Below are 22,854 nucleotides of genomic sequence, written 5' to 3' on the forward strand. Positions count from 1 at the left end.
ATGCGACCTTGTCGCTGCTTTACCTCTTCTCACGGTCTTGTTTGCCTCCGAAGAGAACAGAGACCACAAAAGAAAAGAGGAAACCAAAGGTAGCAGCCGAAGGAGACAAAAATCCCTGAGGCTACTCACAGAAAAGCTGTTGGGAAAAGGGCGTGGGGTGTGTGTGTGTGTGTGTGTGTGTGTGTGTGTGTGTGTGTGTGTGTGCATGTGTGTGCGTGTACATGTGCGTGTGTGTGTGTGTACACAGAAGACTCAATTCCAAGGTGAAAGAGTTCTGGGGTGTGTGTGTGTGTGTGTGTGTGTGTGTGTGTGTGTGTGTGTGTGCACAGAAGACTCAATTCCAAGGTGAAAGAGTTCTGGTGTGTGTGTGGTGTGTGTGCGGTATGTGTGCGGTGTGTGTGCGGTGTGTGTGCGTGTCCGTGTGCGTGTGTACACGGAAGACTCAATTCCAAGGTGAAAGAGTTCTGCCCCACCACCTACAGACTCCTGCCAGGACACAGTAAACCTTTAACTCAAGGTACTGCCATCTCCAAGGGCTGCTCCATCTCCCAAGTATCGAAACGGGCCTGAAACCTGAGTGCTAAATGTACAGTGAACAACACAAACTCAGATCTCATGTCCAGGAACCTAAAAAGACAATGCTTGGTTTTGTTTCTGTTTTTATTTTTTTTTAATTTATTTATTTGATGGTCAGAAAATGGGGGAGGGACCTTTTAAATTCAGCTGCCAACAAAAATTTCTTCTGGCAATAAAAATATTTCAAGTACTGCCAGCTACTCTAAGGGGAGGGAGAAGAACCTTAAGGCTGGATTTTTTAAAAGAATACAATTAGTTAAATTTATTTTTAAAATACAAAAGATTCCCTGTTAACAGACCTCTGGACAACTTCCTGGGACAGGTGACTGACACACTGCTGGGGTCATACATAAACTTCTTTATACATACATGGCCCTTCCGAAGGTTTGCATTTTAACACTTCGACCAAACAGTAAGGTAACAGGACTCCTCACGCTCTGGAAAGAAACAGTATTTCAAATGTTCACAATTTGACAAGAGGAGGGTTATTTTCATTTAATAATTTGGGGGTTTTCGTTTTGAGAATGCAAGGATCTTGCATTGTAGGCCGAGCTAGGCTCTAACTTAACAGTGAGCCTCCTGCCTGGCCTCCAAGCACTATAGTTACAGACACGTATCATGGAGCCCAGCTTCGTTACGCCCATAATTTACAAGGTTTTGTAATTTACAAGTTAGTGGTGGACTTAAGTCCTTTGTGTCTAGACCACTGACTGTTCCCTTCCTGTTCTTCTAGGAGGCTGAACTCTTAAGACACTGAGAGCTCACCCAACTCTACAGCAGGTCCCTGAGAGTCACAGGTTACCCACCCACACTTTATTTTCCCTGCCCTCACCAAGCCTCCACCATCTCCTGGCTGGGCGATTTCAACAACCTCTGACTCTTGCCTCTAGTCTCTCTTCAAGTGCAATCCATCACACAATGCCAAAGTAACCTTTCATCTCCATTTCCATCATAGAACCTCAGTGAGGACCTCACCCAGGCTGAACTTCAATTGCACCACAAAGCAACCCTCTCCTACCTCTCCAACCTGCTGCCCTCCTCCTGGCCAGCACTCCCTGACTCCAAAGGAGGCTCCTGGGACTGAAGCCTGAGGGGAGGAGGAGCAGGCAGCAGCGGTGGACCAGCGCTGTGTTCCTCACCAACAGGCCACTGCTGCAGACAAGCCACCCTGGCAGGAGGGCACTGGGACACAAAGCCCTGGCCCGGCCTCTGCAGGCTTTTCTGGATGGGCTATCTGCTTCCAACCGGGGCCTTTGGCTGATGGCCGCCCATCATTTTGTCTGCATTACTGCGACCTCTCCATTCTGTCAGGAGAGACCAGTCACCCTCCTGACCCAGTCTTCACTGCAAGCACGCTGACCACACCTCAACATGTGTGCTTCTCCACACACATGATGCCCTCCTCACCCATGTGGTCACATGTTAACCTGCACTTCCAAACAAGGGGAAATGTTTCCGTAGCTCCCAGAAATTAGCACAGCCATAACTTTAAACCAGCATGCCTTCAACAACGGTAAAGTCAGACCAAAAGGTCAGCAAGAACATCCTACAAGTCTGTCTGCACAGCATTCGTGAAGCTCATAAAATCAGTTCTCAACAGGCATATCCATGCTTCCAAATGCCAAAATGATCATGCTGTAAGTCCCACAAAGAACCTGTCAGCTGCTGTGCAAAGACATAAATCTGAAAACACTGTAGTCTCCCCCCCCCCCTTAATGGCCACGTCTCTGGATTCATTCACCCACTTCTTAGAACTGACGGGGCCATGAACCTCTATGCAGAAGTTCACATTTGAATAAATGTGGATAAGCATGGCTTTCTGAAGCTAGTTCCTAAAACCCTGCTGGCAAGGCAAGTTCTCTGTCTTCCTGTGGGCCTTGGCCGAAGGGACCACAGCCCTAACATGTCTCTATACGGTCCAATTCCTACAGCCAAGTCATCTCAGCAATGGGCTCCTTCCCAGATCTTCCATGAATGGTTTTCGTGTTTCCTGTTAATACCATATGAAAATATGACAGTGTGGTAATGAGCCATAGGTTACTAGATTAACCCAGAGTCCTGTAAGATCCAAATGTTAGCAATGTTCTAATCAGATGCCAGGAATGTGGTAATGGGGCCACAATAACTTTACCTCCTCTTCCCTACCCACATTCTGAACCAGCTGGAAGAGACCACACAGGGGCCACCTCCCAATGCCTACCATAAGGAATCGCTACATGAAACTACCTGGCCCAATTGCACTTGGAGCCTTTTCCATGGAAGATTCCCCATAAGCCTTTCCTGGAGAAGCAGAGCTGAAGCCAGGCCCCTCTCTGTGGTTACAGGAGCACACAGGGCCCTTCTCCAAACTGTACAGCCAAGACAGCAGGTCTCCAGGACACTGGTAAAAATGAGGGAGATGCCCTCCACTGCAGTAAGGAGCAAGGGAGGTCCCCCCAAATAGGTCATCTCCCTGGGCAAAGAATAGTGATGATAGCATCTAAGCAGCCTGCCACTATGCTCTCAAAGCCCCACAGTGCCAGGAGGGAACACAAGGGCACCAGCACACAGAACACTGAGTGCGCAGATGTCGTATGTTCCAGCAATGCAGCTGCCTGTGCCTGGCAGCCAGGGTGGGTGCAGGGTAAGATCCCGAACAAGGGCCAAGAGTACACTTTTCTTACAGTCCTTGTAGAACTGTAAGTTTGTTATAGTTCTTGTACAGTTCTACAAGAAGGAAGCCGGGTTGTGCTGCTTCATAGACGGGCTGGAACACTACAGATGAAGCCTCCAGTGCGGCGCTGAAAATAGTAGTTTTGGAGTCACATGTGGAAAACAAGAGCTAAAGCTGTGATCCTGAAGCAGACCCACAGAAAGAAGGCAAGGGAAAACACCTAGTACAGGAAGAGAAGGGATGCTAACAGAGGGCATGAGGAACAGCGGGCGACCCGGGCAGCCTGCTCATCAAGATCTAGAACAAGTATCAAGAGATGGGATCAGCAGGCCTGAGACTCAAAGGGCGCCTGTCCTCCACCTGCACATGAGCATCTAGCCCCACGCTAACAAACCCTGCACTACCCACTCACCACACTACTCCCACAAGCTCTATTTAAATGCATAGAAACCATGCTGCTTTACAATGAATAAACTGTTCCCAACAGATGATGCCACGGGTCAGTTTCTCTCTGCACATACCTACCACACATCAGAGCTACCCCTGAAACTAGTTCCTGATTAGGCCATGGCAGAAATGAAAAGAAAACTTACAAATAAATACAAAGTTACACATCCTGAAAGGCCATTGCTTTAACAGCACTTTTCATGGCTTCTCACCCCCCCCATGTTAACTGGCTACAAATTGCCCACATTGATGTAAGAAAGTACATTGTAACAATGTATATATTCCATTTCCTGAATCCTTTCAGTTTCCAAAGAATACACACTGGGGAAAAGAAAATGAACAGCCTTCTAGCAGTGCTTTTGGGGTTACAAAAGTCAAGAAATTAACTATTGCATTCAGTTTTGTCTGTAATAATGCATTTGACAGTACAAAGTTTTCCTTTTTCTGCTGGGCACTCATAGCTAAACAGAATGACTCAACATCCCAGTCTATCCTCAGAGCTCCTTACAAACTAGGTATGTGCTTCATGCTTGATAGATTTGTTTTTACTTATTTTGCATATACATGCTTTGCCTGCATGTGTATAAACCACCTCCATGCATGGTACCCACAAAGCCAGAAGAGGACCCCTAGAATTGGAGGTAAGGACAATTGTAAGCTGCCATTTGGGTGCTGGGAACTGAATCGTGGTCCTCCCAAGAGCAGCCAGTACTCTTAACTGCTGAGCCACCCCTCTCTCTCCAGCCCTATTTACGTTTGTTGTTGTTGTTGTTTTTCCTTTCCCATGTGGTTCACTGGAACTGAACTCAGGTCATTAGGTTGGGCAGCGAGAGGCTTTACACTCTGAACCATCTCACCGGCCCATGATACACTATTTCTATTTGGGAAATTAGTATCACCACTCAAGTATCACTCCTTTTAAAAATCTGCGGGCAAGGAACACGCCCAACAACATGCAGGTCTAGATTCATACTTGACCGCTTTACATACACATGTGCAAGTGCTAGGTGTCACTAAAGGGCAGGGACAAATTCTGAGAGATGGTTCCTTCAATGACAGTTTTTTGTTGAGCAGTCTAGAGTATACTTACACAAAGATGGCTATGACATCACGGAGTAATACGATGCACTTGATATGCAATCCTTCAAAGACCAAATGCCATTATGTGGCAGATGACTGTCTTTGACTATGCAGAAGGTTGGAGAGACTGCAAAAGCAGTTTGCAAGTATTTTGGAGGTTCCATACACACAAGTCAGTATGCACACCAGGGACCAGGAAATGGAGTACCACAACTGCAAACTTGTAGCATCCTGGGTAACTGCCATGGGCAGTGAGAAAAAGATGCCCAGTGAATTGTACCTTGGATAAACACTGGGAAGAACCTTCCAGAAAAACAGTTCTGCAATAAGCTAAATAACTCAGCACTGCCTATGTTTTGGACTGAGCGTGAGGACAGGACTGGCACACTGTATATTTTGTGATGAACCTGTGTCTTTCAGGTTGAAGTGTCTGTGACTGATAAGATGTAACATCAGAGGAAAGGGGGCCTCACAGACTAAAATCCATTAATAGGCAACTTGCAGCCTCTCCGTTTCTCTCCAGGACCTACGCTAAGAAGCACAGGTGTACCAGATCTCAGTCTGGTCTTCATATCCTTCTAAAATCTGGGCTGTTCTGACAGGAACATCCTAAGCGCTCTTTCCACAGAGGAGGTGACAGGGCTTCAGGAGGGCAAGTGTGCCTGTCCTGACTCCAGTCAGCTATACTCATTAACTACTGTGAATTCAGGAAAGTATATTAAACAATCGCTAAACTACATTCACTCCCCCCCAAAAAAATGACAATTACTCTCCCCACCTCAGCATTCTTCCTAATCCTGCCTCAGGATCCAGTGAGAATTGTTTGTGGCTTAGTAAAATGCTAACACACAAAGTCCAGGCTCCATAAATGTCAGCTATTTGGATCAATCCTTTGGACCACTAGTCTGCTTTGAAGAACTTTCATTTTTCTGTCCCAGTCTAAGAAACAGGATAATGGGAGCATCACTAAATCTTCTCTTTCTTGAAAACGAAGCTTTCTTATGTTCCAGCTGCCTTTCTCCTCCCAAACTCCAGCCCCAACCTTGCTCTCTAATCCTAACCCAATAATCAGAGGTCTAGGAGTGAGGAGTCAGTCATCTGTTCTGAGGATGAGGACATGGAGCTCCTGAGGACTTGGGACTCTGACAGAATCAGACCTTTACACTCCAGAACTAACTGAACTTGCCCAGCCAGTGGCCAGAAAGGATAACATCACCACTATTTGAAGGACAGAAGGTCTGGGAGAAAGGAAAAACGGTTAGTTTCTAGAAAGACATCCACAGCTCAACTCAGAGAGCACTGTGAAGCTAGGGAAGATTAACTACTACACTGTCACTTTCAGAACCAGAGACCTGGGAGTCACTTCTCTGTGTAACCAATAGCAGTGGGATCAGGTAACCGCCATGTGGCCATCCTGCAGGATGAAGGTGTGTGCAAGTATGAGCTTTCAGATGTCTAGTCTGAGGGCACGCGAAGACTGTCGGCCATCACCACTCTTGTCTACTCAGTCTTTAAGATCATAGTCTAGTGAACCTTTCTAATTAAAAACAAAATCAAGGACTGGCAAAACTGCTTGGAAAGTAGAGACATTAGCTGCCAGATTTGATGATCCATTCGAATCCCCGGGACTCTCATGGTGGGGAGAGAACCGACCTCCACAAGTTGTTCTCAAACCTCCACAGGCACACTGTTGCATGTGGGTGCACACATGCACACATGCACACACACACACACACAAACAAATACACGTAACATTTTTTAAACTTGAAACATGTGGCTTGATGGGTTCAGCGACTAAAGGTCAAAAGATAAAAATAACAGCTGCTCACCCGATAGGCCATATTGCTTTACCACATGCTTCTGGCACACTGAGTGCCCACTTGATCTCCACCATATCCTTGGGGTGGATGGTTGTTATCAGAATCTCCACTTTTATGATTCATACCTGTCTCTCTGGCATTAGAGTTCAAGTGTCCAGACCACACAGAGTATGTAAGTACAGCCTTCATAAGTGTCTGCATCTCCACTCTGAACATTTCATGCCAAAACACCAATAGATGCCACAAACACACCAAGTGCAAATAGGCAAGATGGACAGAAACAGCCCAGGCTGGCACGATTTCAGCAAAGGGCTCTGCTGTGTGGTTGCAGGGTATTACACAGACTTCCAAAACATCTTTTCCTATTTCACGCAAGTGGAGGTAGTCTGGGTGGCAACATTAGCTCAAATGCTATGCAATCGGATTCTAGAATCTAGCCAATCAGGATTCAAGCTCCTCCACTACAGACTGCAGTGGGAAAGCTCCAGGGAGCATAAACTCCCAAGCCTCAGTCTCCCCAGCTGCAAAATGGAGGAAATACTACCCAATACCTGGAGTTATTCCTGCTGAGTAACTAAAAGACCCATTAAAACACTCAGGACAGTCTATAAGGTGTAACTCAGTGGTACAGCCCATGCTTACCACGTAGAGTCCTGGACTCAATGTCTGACTCCCAAGGGTTGTTCTCTGTCTGACCTCTACACACAAGCTGTTGGCACAGTCACATATGTGCACAACACATGTGCTGACACACACACAAACACACACACACACACACAGGTGCTCACATGCTACTATGATTATGGTTATCTTTTAAGATACCGTGTTTTTTTGCTTTTCTTCAATGCCCGACACACAATTTAATCAAGACTTTGAAACTTTCAGGAGGCTGAGATGAATTTTCTGACATGATCTACATAGCTAAAATTGATTAAAGCAAAAAATTCAAATCAAACAAGGTCAAGTACAGAAGAATATAGAAACTACCACAACAGAGGTTTTGAAGTTCCCTCTAAAGACCAATGGCTAACAGTTCTCAGGTCCCACCCATACATAAAGCAATTGCCAGGCCCACACACTATAAAACACAGCTGATATCAAGGCATATTCTTGTTGTAGAGCTATACTCAAGCTGACTGTATTACTGACCTAGAACACTAGCAGGCACTGCCTTGGAAGCTAAATGTATACTTATTATTCTTGAAGGAACATCTCATTGTTTACCTGCTTATGTTAAACATACTTAATGGTTTTTATGTATGTTTAAGTAATATGCACATCTGTAATTGTTTTAAATATCAACAAAACAGATTTCTACGATGTCCCAGTCTCTCAGGGGAAAAAAAAAAAAAATGAACAGAAGACATAGTGCACTCCTTAAAAGGTTAAGTAGTTCCCCCAACCTGCTGCAGAACCAAGAAAGGAAAAAAAATTAGCAAGGTCTCTACAGCCTTCATCAGAGGCACCAACCTGACTGTTTAAGATGACATTCTCAATAAGAAGCTAGAGACGCTACCACACATCTGATTCCCGGCTGTCCCCAACACAAAGGCTGGTGTGGAAGTGCACGTCACCTGCAGTCCCACTCAGTAGCAATAGCTCTATGCCTGACCCTGTATTCATAAATAAATATATGGAGTAAAACTCAAACTCACCATGTGACCTCTGCTGCCTCCTGAGTCACTGCTGAAGCCAAGAGAAAAGATGGCCCCCAAGTAAACACTCACTTCAGGAGTGCACTAGAGCCCACACCACAGGAGGTCACAAGCTCCTGTCCATTACCCCACAACTCTGGTAGGAATGATCTCTCAAAACTCAAAAACATGCTGCTGACTAAGCCAAACGAAAGAGGGTATCATAAAGGAGATTTTTAAAAACTGGAACTAGGAAGTTCAAGAAATAGTACCAGAAATACACTCCCACCAAAGAGCTGGCACAGGTCATCTGAAATGTTAGTCAAAGCACTGAGGTTTTATACTAAGAGACCCTCAAACAAAGATACAAAGTTCCATAGAAAGCATCTTCATTTGTGGACAAAAATAATATATAAAACCAACCAAAAAAAAATAGCAACAAAGAAAAAAATGCTCAGAATTTTCAAAATTTCTTAGCTCACATATTGTTAAAAATCCACCATTCTGGATTTGCCAATCAACATTTCTCCTCTGCCACTAGCAAGCATGTTGTATATAATCCACTTTCTACAACTGAGCAAAGTGTTTTTGAAGATAATTTACATATTAAACTGGTTTATACATACTCCACTAAACACCAGGTAAGTATTCAGGGCAAGGCTGTTATTTTTTTCCAATTATTTAAATAATATATTCATTTCTACAACACCCACGTAGGACCACAACGGCTTCAACACAATTATCTCCCTCCATGTGAGAAGCCCAGCTCGGGAAGCACATGGCACCCACAAGCTATCTTCTGGAAGCCCAAGGACTTTGTCTGAATACATAACAAGCAAATAAAAACAGCTTCCAAAAGAGAAGACACAGAGGACACACACGGCCTAGTCTGGTTACCATAGGATTCGTGCTCAGCCTCTGATGACCAGTGCTCAGCCTCTGATGACCAGACTCCTACAGTGTCCATGTTAGGCTAGTAACAGAGAGATGCTACACATCAGGGCAGCTGCAATGGCTACCATCCCCTTCCCCTGGTAGGCTTAACCACACACTAACATCTTTAAGGGGAAGGTAATAGAGTATGCCTGAAAAGTCTGGAATACCACTAACAATGGAAGGACAGTGACGGCAACAGTTACCCAATCCATAGTCAGGACTAGTGATCTCTGTCATATGCTCAAAGAACTCATGGTCATCTTCCTCACATGCCATCCTCGTCAGGTGTCTGCTGCCTCCATGAATAGCATCACCAGCCAGCCAAGAGGGCGATGTGCTAGAAACTGACATCCCCAGAGACCTCTCTTCCAGGACAAGTCCATCTACCTTCAGGTCTGATTCACCAAAACCCCACAAATTCCTCGCATCTGTCCATTGCTCTCCACCCCCAAGGGCACCAATCTAGTCTTCATCGGCATCGATCCCAACTAAAGCGGACAGGATGCTGCCTACATTTTTCTGTCCTCCTTCTTCCCACCCACCCGCTCATCTCATCCTAAAGACAATTCTGTTCATGTCTAACACTTAAAACTCGGTACCACAGCTTTCTCCCCAAATCCCAAATCTTGTCAACGCTGCCCAAGCTCTCCTAGAGCTAAATCAGTTGTCCAGCAGATCAGCCCACACTTCCCCCACACAGCACACCACACTAGGCACCAGAGACACAGGAGTGCCTGGAGGAGCGCTGCAGTGACTGGGTGGCCAGCTAGGGGCAGCTCAATTAATTAATCTCTTGGCTCTACTTTTTTAATCTATGGAGTCAGAAAGTTCAGCAGGCTCTCTAAGGTCCTCATACTCTATCCGCAGGCTTGGTGACTATAAAACTGAATCTATATGACAGCATCTTTATGATTGGTGCTTTCTATTGCAACACAGCTGAGTTCACTTAATAATCTAATACATTAATAAAAGACAATCAGTGTTTTTAATTACCGTCCCTGCTCTTGGCCTCCACAATAACCCACTCTAACCTTCAGCCATATCTGCAACACGAGTGATGCCCAGATTGAAGTAAAGCATTATCTTTGTGTTTTATAGAAATAAATATTTACTCCCATCTTTTATATTTTAAACACCACCAGTCATCTTCTTCAATTGTCAAAGAATTTTAGACTAAACAGTTTTCTTAAGAGAGAGGTCTGGGGCTGGAGAGATGGCTCAGCAGTTAAGAGCACTGGCTGATCTTCCAGAAGACCTGGTCCAATTCCCAGCACCCACCAGGCAGCTCACAATTGTTAACTCCAGTTCCAGGGGATCCAACACCCTCACACGAGCATACATGCAGGCAAATACAAAAAAAAAAAAAAAAAAAATTAAAAGGACTATTTTCTATTTTATCTTACAAACCAATGGGTCTAATAATGGCTCTAGAAATCACTGAGGAAACAACAATGCTCAGTTCTAATTTTTAAAGGCATAAAAGAATATCTCTTCTAAATGGCATACAGATGTGTCTGAGTAAGACAATTCAGAGCCACAGAGGGCTAACATGTTCCTTCAGTCACAGCATTACCTCTCAAATGCCCTTCCCGATGCTGTCAAGTTCATTTAGCTATGCTTGAGCATATGCCTGTCTTCCATGGAGAAGCCACCTGAATTTGGGGAGTGGTCGTTTTCTTAAGAGCAACTTTAAGAGCCATGCTTTCTAGCTGCACACCTGCTCAGCCCTGACTGAGCAGTGCCATTGCTGTGATGCCTCGTTTACGGGAGGTGTTTATAAGATGGCCACAGTGTCTGCCACGAAACCAAAAGGCCCTGTCTGCATAGTGAAGAAGGGACGTGAACTGCCGCCTCCCTGGTTCTCCTTGGAGTCCAGACAAGCAGAAAGAAGTTTCTCTGCTACTAGAGGGTAACTCCCAGTGGGAAAGTCCTGCCTCTTACACAGAGCTCCACAGTGGAAGGCTTGCACAGACAGGATGAGAATTAACCAAATGGAAGGTAACTGAATAGCAAGCAAACCTGATCACGCACGGCAAATAAGATGTAATTCCAGGTTTGAAAGAACTGTCCCAAACCTGGCTCCCGCATCACAGCAGGTGTACAGGTCGAGTGTGTCCCTGTTCCCTGCTGAGAGGTTTCGAGTACTTACTTAGCTCCTGACTTTGCATCAGTGTACAGAAAAAGGATGCAATGTGTCCTGGATGTTTAAAATCATACAGGAACCCACCTCTCAGTAAAACCAAGGCTAACAGAAAACACTCCTTTCGGAGAAAGCATTGGAAATATTCCACAAGTCAAACTGATTAAAAAAAAAAAAAAAAAACCTAGACCAAGCCTAGCTGAATCCACTAAAGCACTATTCTGACATCTATATTATTCAACCTGGAGTGGTAACTAGTTTTTTGTTTTGTTTTTTCCCCTTGAAAGAGAAATATAAAAGTTGAGATTTAACTATCGTCTATATAACATTTCTCTATTCTGTCTTCTGTACTAAAGAAATAGGAGAGGAAATCAATTTTAAAACTCATGTCAAAATAACTCCACTAATGAAGCCAGTTTAACCAGAGCTTGGAATTCCCACAAGTTTTTAAATAACTTATTTTTTTTTTTAAATCTAGAAACCCTTTGGATTTTTGAAAGCATAAACATGGAATAAAATTTATAAACTTCAGACTTAGTAATAATCTGTCCAGTTTTCTATGGGGGGAGGGTACAAAATGCCAAGAGAATATAAATAATCCCAATACACAGTCCCAGGGAACAACCTTAAATCCTGAGTGCCACACGGAGGAAATTCACCTGTTACAAGCCTGTCAAAAATCCATGATGTCCCTTAAGCAGTAGATTACCAGGAAGAGGGAAGGGGAATGCCTTATTCACCCAGTGGACAAAAAGAAATATATATATATTTTTTTTTTCATTTTAAATAGCTCCTAAGATCCGTTGATCAAGTCCTTTCCCATTTCCAATATTTCCTTTTCCTCTGTTTCTTTTTTTTTTTTTTTCTTGCAGTTTTTCAGGGAAAATAAACTTTTCATGAGCAAACTGGAAGACTTAAAATGTCTCCTACTTATCACCTAGAAAGGCAATCCGAGTCCTCTGTGCCCCAAGCATCTAGCTTTCAGCCTCTTTATTATCGTTGTCAATGAATGGGCCCCAGTCAAATGAAAGCTGCCATTTTAGGGGAAAGACTGGAGGGCTCTCTGTTGTGCAACAGCGAGACAAAAACACTGCGCCGACAGATGTACTCTGGGGGCTGGGGAGGATGCAACTTCATAAAACCACTGCTCAAGTTATTTCTCGGACATTACTGTAATCGGAACGTAATTAAAACTGGGATAAATCAGGTACGGAGCTGCTGGGTCACTGCCACTAAGATTTTTTGTCATCGTTTAGAACAGATCTGTGAGGAAATAAAGAGATGTATTTTTCTCCCGCTGATTATCACTCACTCGTATGAATTCTCCCTCTTACTGAAAGAGAATTTGGGGGAAAGTAACAGTGAACCCCTTAGGAAGGTGTCAGCCACTGTAAAGACGGCGTCCATTAAAATTAAAAAATAAAAATAAAAACCAGGGCTCTCACAAAAATCATTTCAAATTATTTAATATATCTCAGAAATCCAGCTCTGAGGTCAGACACAGCTTCAGTAAGTTATTTAAATCGATTGCTAGATAATATACAACGGGAAACTAAAAAGTATACTTAGCAAGTGGAGAGCTGGATAGTGTATCTAATTCTAGCAATTCAAAGGAAACTCTCCATGTGGGTTGCTACTTTTCTTTTGTCCATTGTCTGTTCAGAAGAGGGAAGAAGAAAAAAAAAAAAAAAAAACTAGTTTAAAACCGAGGCGTGAACAGTCTCCAAAAGTGACCTCCTGGGAGTACCGTGCCGCCCGGCCGCAGCACTCCCCGCGCCGCCCGCTCCACGGGGGCGCTCACAAAGCGGGCGGCCGGGCCGGAGTTTGGGGTGCGCTCCCACGGCGCGGGGCTCCTCGAGGCAGAGCCATCCGAAGAAAGGCGGCTCGGGAATGATGGCTGCTCGGGGCCGGCGGCTCCTTCCCCGGAGCCTCCTGACCAGTCAGTCCCCGGCCCCCGCCGGCCGCCCCCTCCCCGTGCCGCTCGCCCCCGCGCCGCCCGGCCGAGCCCGCACCGCGCCCCCGTCGCGCCCCGCCCGCGCCCCGCGCCCCCAGCGAGCCCCGTCCCCGGTGCGAAGCAAACAAACAACGCGTCCCCCGCCGCCCTCCTTCCTCTCCCGCTGACCGCTCGGCCTCCAGCCACCTCGGCCGCTCGCCCTCGGAGGCGGCTCTCCCCGGGGGCACCGCACAAGCCCGCCGCTCCGGGGCCACCTGGCGACCCCCGCCCCCGCCCGGACCCCCGACAGGCTGGGGGGGAGGGGAGCGGGGACGCGAGTTGGGAATCGCGGATTAAAGTCGCTATTATGCCGCCGCCTGCGGCCGGGCCAGCTCGGCAAGGTGGGGTCCCCCGATCGGCCGCCCGCCCGCCCGCGCTCGCCCCGGCCCGGCTCCCTTTCTTCTCGTCTCCCCCCCCAACCCCCCGCACTCGGGAGCCGCCGGGGAGCCCCGGGCTGCGGGCTCGGAACTCCGCGGCCGTCGCCGCCGGCTGGGTCCGGGACGCCCCCCGCGCCGCGTGTTCGCGCCGCCCCCGCCCCCGCCCCCGCCCCACGCGGCGCCCCGCGCACTTTCCCTGCCTGCGCCGACCCACCTCGCCCGTGGCCGTCCCCGCGCGGGCTGGCGCCGCCGCGCCCGCAGGGACGCACTTTGTTCGCGCCGGTGCGGCCGCCGCTCCCGGCGAGCGCGGCGTGGTCGGGCCGGGGCGGGGGGCGGGGGCGAGGCGGGGGGCGCCCGCCGTCCCCGAGCCCCGCGCTCAGCGCCCCGCGCCCGCGCGCCCGCCGCCGCCGCCGCTCGCGCCGGAGTTGGAGCCCAACTTTTTTCCTCCTTCCCTTTTCTCTCGAACGCGGCCGCCAACTCGTGCTCGGGGCCGGCGGGAGGAAACGCGCTCGCGCTCCCCAGCGCGCAGACACGCTCCCTCCGGTCCCCGTCCCCCCCAACGCCGGCAGCACAACAAAAAGCCATTTACATGCGAGGAAGTGACCCTCGGCCGCCCCGCGCGCCCCCGCCGCCGCCGGCCCCGCGGACGCAGGCAAAAGTTGGGGCACCGGGCGGCGCTCGGACCGCGGGTTCGGGCCCCGCGGGCGGGCGACCGGGCGGGTGGCGCTGCGCTCCTGCCGATCGCGGCCCCCGCGCGCCTCTCCCGGTGCCCCGCACACGCCCAACTCCCCGCTCGCAACTCGGCGCGGCCGCGGCCCGGCCCGGCGCGGTTTCCTGCCGCCGCCCCTCCCGGGGGCGCCGGGGAAGTCTGCGCTCACCGGCTCGCTCGCTCGCTCGCTCGCTCGCTCGGGCTGGTCCGCCGCCGCGCGCCGTGGGGAACAAAACGCAGAGCGGCTCCGGAGTTGGCTCGGCGGCCGCGGCCGGGGGGCTGATCCACGGACGCGGAGTTGGCCGCGCGCGGACGGGGCTCTGGCGAGTTGCGGGGTCTCCGGGTCCCCGGGCCGCCTCCTCCGCTGCGCTCCTTTGTGTAATTCCACTCGATTCAAGTTTAATCCGATAGTTCCCGAGCACGAGCGCGTCCGCACCACCACGGCTCAACCCCCGCGCCGCCGCCGCCGCCGCCACCGCTGCCGCCGCCGCCGCCGCCGCCGCGGCCCCAGCACGCCAGCGCCTGCGCGCGCCCTGCACGCCACGAGCACGAGCCTCCGGGACCGCGCGCGCCCGCGGCCGGCTCCCTCCGCGCCGCGCCCGCGCGCCGCCACCTGACGTCAGGCGCGCCTGGCATAATTTATGCAAGAATTCGGCCGGGGTGGCGGAGGCCGCCGAGAGGCCGAGAGAAGGGGGCGGCGCGGAGCGGGCGGCCGCCCCTTCCCGTCCTGCCGGGCGCCGGCGCAGCGGGCGGATGGCGGTCCCGGTGCGCGATCGCCGCAGCCTCCCGGGCCGGCCGCCGCAAGCGCTCCGGCGCGGGTGCAGACGTTGCCACGTTTCCGCGCAGCACCTTCCCGGAGCCGCGGTGCGCCGCCCTGGGGCAGGATGCCGAGGCCCCCGAGCCCGTAGTGACCCCCGGCCACCGCGAGGGTGTCCAGCGCCGCGCGGACGGCGGAGGCTGGAGGTGTTGGGGCGTCTCTTCTGTAATTATCCTTCAACTTGAGATGATTTTCCCACACGAAATACCTAGGATGGACGCCTTTCCTTTCAAAACAGAGCCGTTCTGGCTCCACCACTTTGCTTCTGCCGACGTCCTCGGTGATAGGACAGCCGGATCCGCCACTAAATCAAAAAGTTGAACTACATGGCATTGATTTGGGCTGAATTTGTTAGCGTGCCAAGAAAAGAAGGGATAGCGCAGTGGTTATGAAACAAAGAAATAGGATGTGTGCCCATTTTTCAAACGTGTCAGAACTGGAGTGTTTTCATCATTCCCTTGCCAATGCGGCAATAAGTATCTTTAACTATCCGACGTCCTCGCCCATTTATCTTTCCGTACGAGATGAATATTAACCTTGAAATTCTTTTATTAATCTCCCTCTTGTAAAATAGATATTTGCACGTTTACTAAGCACCTTTTGTTTCCAAAACACTGGGCAAGTATCCATTATGAACGGCCAACAATTGTACCCTCTAAGGTTGCAGTTACTTTTAAATAAGGAAGGAGGTCCTACAGCCAGCAATGACAGAAGAGCAAGCGATTTGGAGCCCTTGAACTAAAAATCGTACAGAAAAACGTGAATCGTGCTAATCTCACTCACTGAAGCCCGTATTGTTACTGAGCCTGGAATCAGTGTTTCAATTGGACCAACTATCTCATTTATACTGCAATTTAACTGGTTAGACATGTACTTTCTAATAGTAATAATTTTATAAATATTTTAATCTTTTTAAGTATTTTCCAATCTGTTGATAATTTAAGTTCACTGCTTCTAGCTTTTTTCACCATAAATTGAATTTTAAAAGAAATATGCTCATCAAATAGTTTACAGATAACAACAGAAAATATATTAATACCACAGGGAAAATATGACATTGGAAACATGAAAATTTTTCAAAATCTACTTTTTTTATAGCCCCAGTATCATAAGCTAAAGATCACAATTCTGACACTAACTTTCCATTTACATTTATATCCCTCAAAGTAAGACTAATAAAAAGCCTGATGGTGGCGGCACACACCTTTAATCCCAGGACTTGGGAGGCAGAGGCAGGAGGACTTCAGTGAGTTGAGGCCAGCCTGGTCTACAAAGTTGAGGACAGCCAGGACAGTTACACAGGAAAAAAAAAAAAAAAAGAAAGAAAGAAAAAGAAAAAAAAGAAAAAAAAACCTGTCTCAATAAATAAATAAATAATATCAATAAATAAATAAATAATAAAAAGACCATAATATACATTTTAGGAGGGAAATTTTACTAATCAGATGCGCATCTATTTCAATGCAATTTACAAGCTGAAAAATGTGACAACCTCTACATTTAATGGAAGTATGATGTCTCAGCTGTATGGTCAACAAATATCTCCAGGTGACTATGAGCAGGTCCCCTCTTGTGTCCTTGTATGTTCCACTAGAAAGTTGGAACACTTCATTTTGTAATATGCCAAAGATAAACAGCCAGTGGAGAACAGAACATCAGCCGCATGTCCACTCTCTGACTTCATCTCCTCCTTATCCCACCCAGAGAGCAGGGTGAGAAGTCCAGGTTTTAAGGGAAAGTTCAACTGATACAGAACTGGAGGGTCTTTAAAAAGCCAAAAACCCTCAGGCACAGACCTAGGCCGATTTCCTAAGCCTTAGCTCCCACCCACCCCCACTACCCTAAGCCTGGAACATTCTTCTCTCCATTTGCTTCACTCTTGAAGTTTTCCCAAAGAGAATCATTTGAATTCACAAGCTTTAGCTTTAAGTATGCAAATACCCTAGGGCCAGATAAGGGTCATTCACAGACAAATGTAAACTCCTGCAATGGGTTGCTTTTTTTTCCCCAACACCCAACTGAAACTAACTCATTAGGAGATCTTTACATTCTTTTTGCACTGAGTGCCTCAGAGGTTCCAGGCTTGGTTCTGGGTGGTTGGAGAAACCCTGGCAAGGTCCCTCCCTCTCTTGAGGGCTTCTGCCTTGGGGATTGATACTTGATATTCAGTGAGCAGAAAGAGCAATTCGGGGAGTCTACACCCTTAAGGAATTAGGGCTAGCTTGCCCAAATTGAGACCTGGGAGCTGGGGCACTAACAACCTCGCGGGAGCCTTGTAGATAGTGCTCAGGAAAACACAAACACAATGTAACCTGTGGCAAAAGGAGCTTCTAGGCATGTGAAAGAGACAGAGAACCCACTAACAAGAACTCAGAGGGATGGCTGATAGGAAGGCTGAACTACCTACTGCTTAGACAGACGTTTGTCTGTATAGGGGGGAAATAACAATACTTGGGAGCAGAGGATCATTTGCATATACAAAATGACTGAAAAGCACCCAAGTTTCTAGAACATCTCCTGAAACTTCAGCTCTGCCAGTCTCTCTAAAGGATTATATAAAGCAGGCTAATTCCAGGATAGAGGGGATGCTTTATGAATTTTGGGAACTTTTTTTCAGAATTTGCAAAGCCTAGTAAGAAGAAAATACTATTCTACTTCCTCGTTTACAAAATTTGCATTCCTTGGGGGCAGTGGTGGTTCACACCTTTGATCAGGCAGATGGATCTCTGAGTTCGAGGCCAGCCCGGTCTGCAGAGTATCAGGACAGCCAAGGCTACACAGAGAAACTCAAAAACACAAAACAAAACAGCAAGAATTACATTCCTCTCTGTAATCAAGTCGTTGTGTTATGATTGAGCACAGCCATTGACAATGTGTAGAAAAATGAAGGCACACGTAGGAAGCAGGTTATAAATACTGGAACACCAAAATTAAAGTCACAAATACTTTTTCTGCCTTGTATAATAATGCATAACTTTCCTGTAATTTTTTTTTCCCATGGAAGAACTCAATTGGAAATTTAAGTGATGATGGAGTGATCAGGCACTCAGTCCATCCTTTTACAGTTAAAAAAAAAAAAAAAGTGACCATTATATGTAGTCTAAAGCTGCAGGTTCCCACTGGAGATATTGGCTTTCTCTTTCTTAGGTACCTGCTTTACAGTTACTGCTAGTCTGTATTATGCTGATTAAATCAAACTTGGCTTTGCCTAAAAACATCTATGTTAAGTGAGTTCTCCTGGGTTTTTTGTTTTGGTTTGGTTTGGTTTTGGTTTTGTTGTTCTTCTTGTTGTTGTTTTAACATAGCTCATACATGAATACGAATGGGCTCGATTACATTTCTGCAAATTATTTTTTAAATTATTCTTGGGGAACCCACTGGGGTGCTTTTGTGCTTTTTAACTTATCAAGAATGTGTGGTGCGAAATGTTTAGCAATAAGTCCACAGTATCTTCTAAGTAAGCAGATAGGATGTTGCTTTTAAAAATCATTAGATAAAATTCCCGTCCCATCTCCAGTTGCCCAGAATACTGTAGGAACCCCTGCTGGCAAGTGTCAGAAGTGATAAGACTGAGCTCTCAGTAGGGGTGGGGGGGGTGGGGGGGGGAGGCTCCAGCCAGGAAGGGACTCTCACAGTAAGTTAAGTGACATTTGAGCCCTTCTTTCAGAAGCCTTGTACCGAATGCTTACAGTACACTGTACCCTCTTAGTATTGAGGACATGGTAAGGTCCCTTTCTGCAAGAAGTGGCTGATGTGTGGCAGCCTAGGAAAGGAGCTCCTTCGTGGCAGGGTTGTTGCTAGTGGTAAGCAGCAACCTGCAGAATGAAAACCTAGGTTGGATCCTCGGCACCACTGAGGAGAAATAATAATAATTAAAAAATAGAATAAAGGTGTTGTTCTTGCTGCCTGGGACAGAACAATATGTTTCCTAGGACACAAGGCCTCCAACTCTGTCTTGAGTAGACCCAGGAATTCGTCAGGGCAGGAAGGGTCATCAGACCAAGGTCATAAAAGATACTGCCCCAAACTAGGACAGTTCATGGCCCCCAAACCCCCTGGAACCAGGCTTGTGCCAGTGAGCCTGGAGCCACCTTTCTTTGGTGGTCTCTGGTGGTCTTTGGTGGTCCAAGATGCACTGACTGTCCTTCCTTTGACCGGTGAAAGATACCCACCCCCAACAATGCATGTGTGTGTTAAAATACAACTCATTCCTGCCCTGTCTCCTCATTGCATTGTGAGCAATGGCTCTGTCTTGTCTATTGGCACCCCAGTTATGACAGGCTTTCCCCCCAGGTGGCAGGAATACAGAGGGAGGAAATTGGGCTAAGGAAGTAGGAAGGGCTGTGGAGAGCTCTAGTCCCCATCGAAAAGTTATGGTCTGACTCTGAAGAGTTTTCAGAAGAGGACCAAACCAGACTTCCACTTAGAAAGACCTAGGGCCCAGCAAGATGGCTGATGGCCCGAGCTGTTGAGTTGTTGGAGCCTACATAAAGGGGAAAGGAGATATTTGACTTCACAAAGTTGTACTGACTCACACATGCTCACCCTGCCACATAGACACACACTCACAATAAATGAAATTTAAAGAGAAAGAGTGAGTGTGAAGAAGAATAGGAAAACTAGAGCGAAGGAGGAAGAAAGGTACGGAAGGATGCTTGGGACAAGAAGCAGGGACAGCGTAAAAGTAACTGCAAGGGCCACACACTGGCTCACTCCAGCTGACATTAGTGTTCGTGCTAAAGAGAGTAAAATAATAAGGAAGAGAGGTAGGAGTAAAGCGCCAGTTTACTCTAGGTACAGGGCGGCCACAGGTTGTCTTTGCAGAAGCACTGTGGAGTGTGATGGCCCACACCTCACTCGGCTGCACTGATTCCCCTTCTCCCCAGTTACCGGCTCCTGTAGTCCATTGTACTGATGGTGACCAATACTGAGCATCCCCCTAAAGCATACCATTGTCTCCACTTCTAGTCTAATACATGGAAGTCCATAGTGCTAACTTAGTGACAGACACTTTTACGAAACATCCAAATGGGGAAAGTGCTGCATATCATTTCCAAACAGTTACTAGACACTTGTGGAGTGCCACAAACTGTATTGGTTGCTGCAAACACAGAAATAAGCAAACCCCTCTTCTGAGGGGCTCCCTAACGCGGAGTGGGGGCAGGGACAGCTAAGCATATTGTTATAATCAAAAAGTGTGCAATGGGTTATAATCCGGGCAAGTGATGACTCGGAGAGACTCCTTCTTCGTCTGCCCCACATAGGCAGAAGAGCCAGCACAGAAGATATGACATTTAAACCAAGACTTGCCGGACGCTGCAGATGGCAAGGGATGGAGAACCCACCAGGCAGAAAAACCTGGCTGATATTGCCTGAGGCAGATGGCCTGTGTCAGGACCGCAAGCAATTTGGCTCAGTTAGAGCATAGCACACACAGGGAAGGAAGTGAAGATAGAAATAAAATGTAGGCCAGATCAGAAAGGGTTTATAGCACACTGCGAATCACACTGCGAATCGTTTGGAGCTGAGTAGAGTGGCACAACCCTGTAGGAGATGGAGGTAAGAGCATTGTAAGTTCAAAGCCAACCTGGCTATATAACAAGACCCTGTTTCAAAAGCCAAAAGGCTATGGGTATGATTCAGGAGTCTATGGGTGTGATTCAGTAGTCAAATGTCTGCCTGGCATGCAGAAGATCACACAGTTCAGTTTTTAGTGCTGAAAAAAAAAAAATGGGGGCTGGAATGTAGCAGGTTTGGCTGCATGCTTCCCTAGAATGCAGGAAGCCTGGGTCCTACCCTCAGCACTGTAAAACTGCATGCTGTGTGCAGTGCCTCATGTCTGTAATCCTACCGCTCAATGCCATTGTTGACTGCATAATGAGTTTAAGGCCAGCCTGGGCTACTTTCGACCCTTGTCTCAAACAGACAACAACCCTTCGGGCCTTCCACTTTGAGTGAATGTGTGTCTACTTACATCATGAACCAAGATAAAGAGCAGCCGTTGCAAATAGTTTGCAGAGGCACGCAAGGCTTTGTGTGACTTCAAGGCCCCTTGTGGGATTCTCAAGTGGGGATGCCATTAAGAGTCCGGAACTGAAGGTGTGAATGACACTGGCAGATGAGAAGGGCTTTCCGGGTTATCAAATCAAACCGCTACGAACTTAGCCTCTTACAAATTATACTCCATCTGGTTGGCTGTGGGGGTGGGGGTTGGGCTTAGCTGGAAAAGGTGGGGCTTCTACATCCTCATGACCTGTGTGACTTGTCTGTCTCTGAGGCGTTTCCAAGACGGCAGATCCCAGATGCAGAAGGACATGTCAGGCCTCTGCTTGCTTCAGACGCGTTGACCGTCCTTGGCCAAAAGGAGTTCCCTGCGTGGTCAAGCTTACAGTGTGGCAGAGCATACAAAGAGGTCAGAGTCATTGAGAAACACTACCCCTGCAAACACACATCAAGAGACGGGGAGGACAAAGAACAGAAGGGCATGCACACACAGATAACAAAGAAGGGGCTGAGGAGAAGTCGCAAAGATCGTCTGTCTGAAAGCGAACATCAGCTTAGGTAGAGGAGTCTGCAGGAGGGAAAGGGCAACAGCTTGCAAAGTCACAGACCCAGCTGAGAAAGGTGGGACGTCTTTGCTCACTGGGGTAGAGGAAGGATTGCCTGCCTCGGGTGGGAAATTGATGGGAGCTGAGGAAGAGGCAACCAGTCCAGAATCCAGACTCCACACTCTTGGAAACAGAGAGGGGTAAGACAATTACAAAAAAAGAACCAGAACTCACGAGCTGGGAGTGATAACACACACACCTGTCACCCTGGTCCTTGGAAGGCAAGAGGAGCCAAAGTCCAAGGTCATCTTTGACTATACAGAGAGTTCGAGGCCAGCCTGCGTTACATAAGGCCTGTCTAAAACAAACCTAAACTTTAAAAAAAATAGCTTAGGCGTGGAGAAATGTCTCTGTGGTTAAGATCACTGTTCTTACAGAGCTCCATTCCCAGTGCCCAGTCACAGGCTCACAGCAGGAACTGGAACTGTCACTCAAGTTCCAGAGGATCCAATGCTCTCTTCCAACGTCTGTGGGCACACGTGTGGTACATATATGTGGGCAAAACACTCCTGTACATAAAATAAAGTGAATACATTTCACAAGCATTTAGATGAAATTGAGCGGTTTGTCTTCTCATTTTAATGCTGCTCTGATGAGCATTCTGTTCTAGAAAGAGGTAGCAGAAAGTGAAGAGCTAAGGCTGGGGGTTAGAGCTCGGGGATAGCAGCGTGGGGGAACACGTGCTTTTCTGAAACCAAGGGAAGACCGGTAGAAAATAACAAGCGTTTTCCAAGGAAGAGCATTAAACCAAAGCATCCAGGATGCTCTTATGCTCCTAAATCACTCATGGCTAATCCACTTCAGAGACTGGAATGTCCATGAGCTGTCAAGACACGGGAGGAGCATGTTCGAGTTCGGGAGGAAGGAAGAAGGTGTGAAAGGAAGTTCTGAGGTAGATTATAATGCTATTCAGTCAATATGCAGCTTTCCTAGGTGAGGTTTGCCCCTGAGGAGAAGATAGAAATACAGTGAATTGACAGAGTCATTCAAGAAAGCCATTCCTGTCCTGTCTTCTGAAACCTGGTGACATTGTTGCTATATACTCAGTACCAAAGTAAAGTCCA

General features: G+C 47.7%; 1 protein-coding gene across 2 annotated transcripts in view; it reads right to left on the reverse strand.

Annotated features, from left to right (window-relative positions):
• The window catches only part of Chd7 (chromodomain helicase DNA binding protein 7), a 180,021-nt gene extending 165,157 nt beyond the window's left edge, over positions 1-14,864 (reverse strand). For both annotated transcript variants that reach the window (XM_051197332.1, XM_051197325.1), the window contains exon 1: positions 14,535-14,864. The gene's annotated coding sequence lies outside the window, so the exon portion shown is untranslated. The remainder of the gene's footprint in view (positions 1-14,534) is intronic.
• Positions 14,865-22,854: the final 7,990 nt, after the last annotated feature.

This window comes from Phodopus roborovskii, unplaced genomic scaffold, assembly GCF_943737965.1.
Source record: "Phodopus roborovskii unplaced genomic scaffold, PHOROB, whole genome shotgun sequence".
Classification (NCBI taxonomy): domain Eukaryota; kingdom Metazoa; phylum Chordata; class Mammalia; order Rodentia; family Cricetidae; genus Phodopus; species Phodopus roborovskii.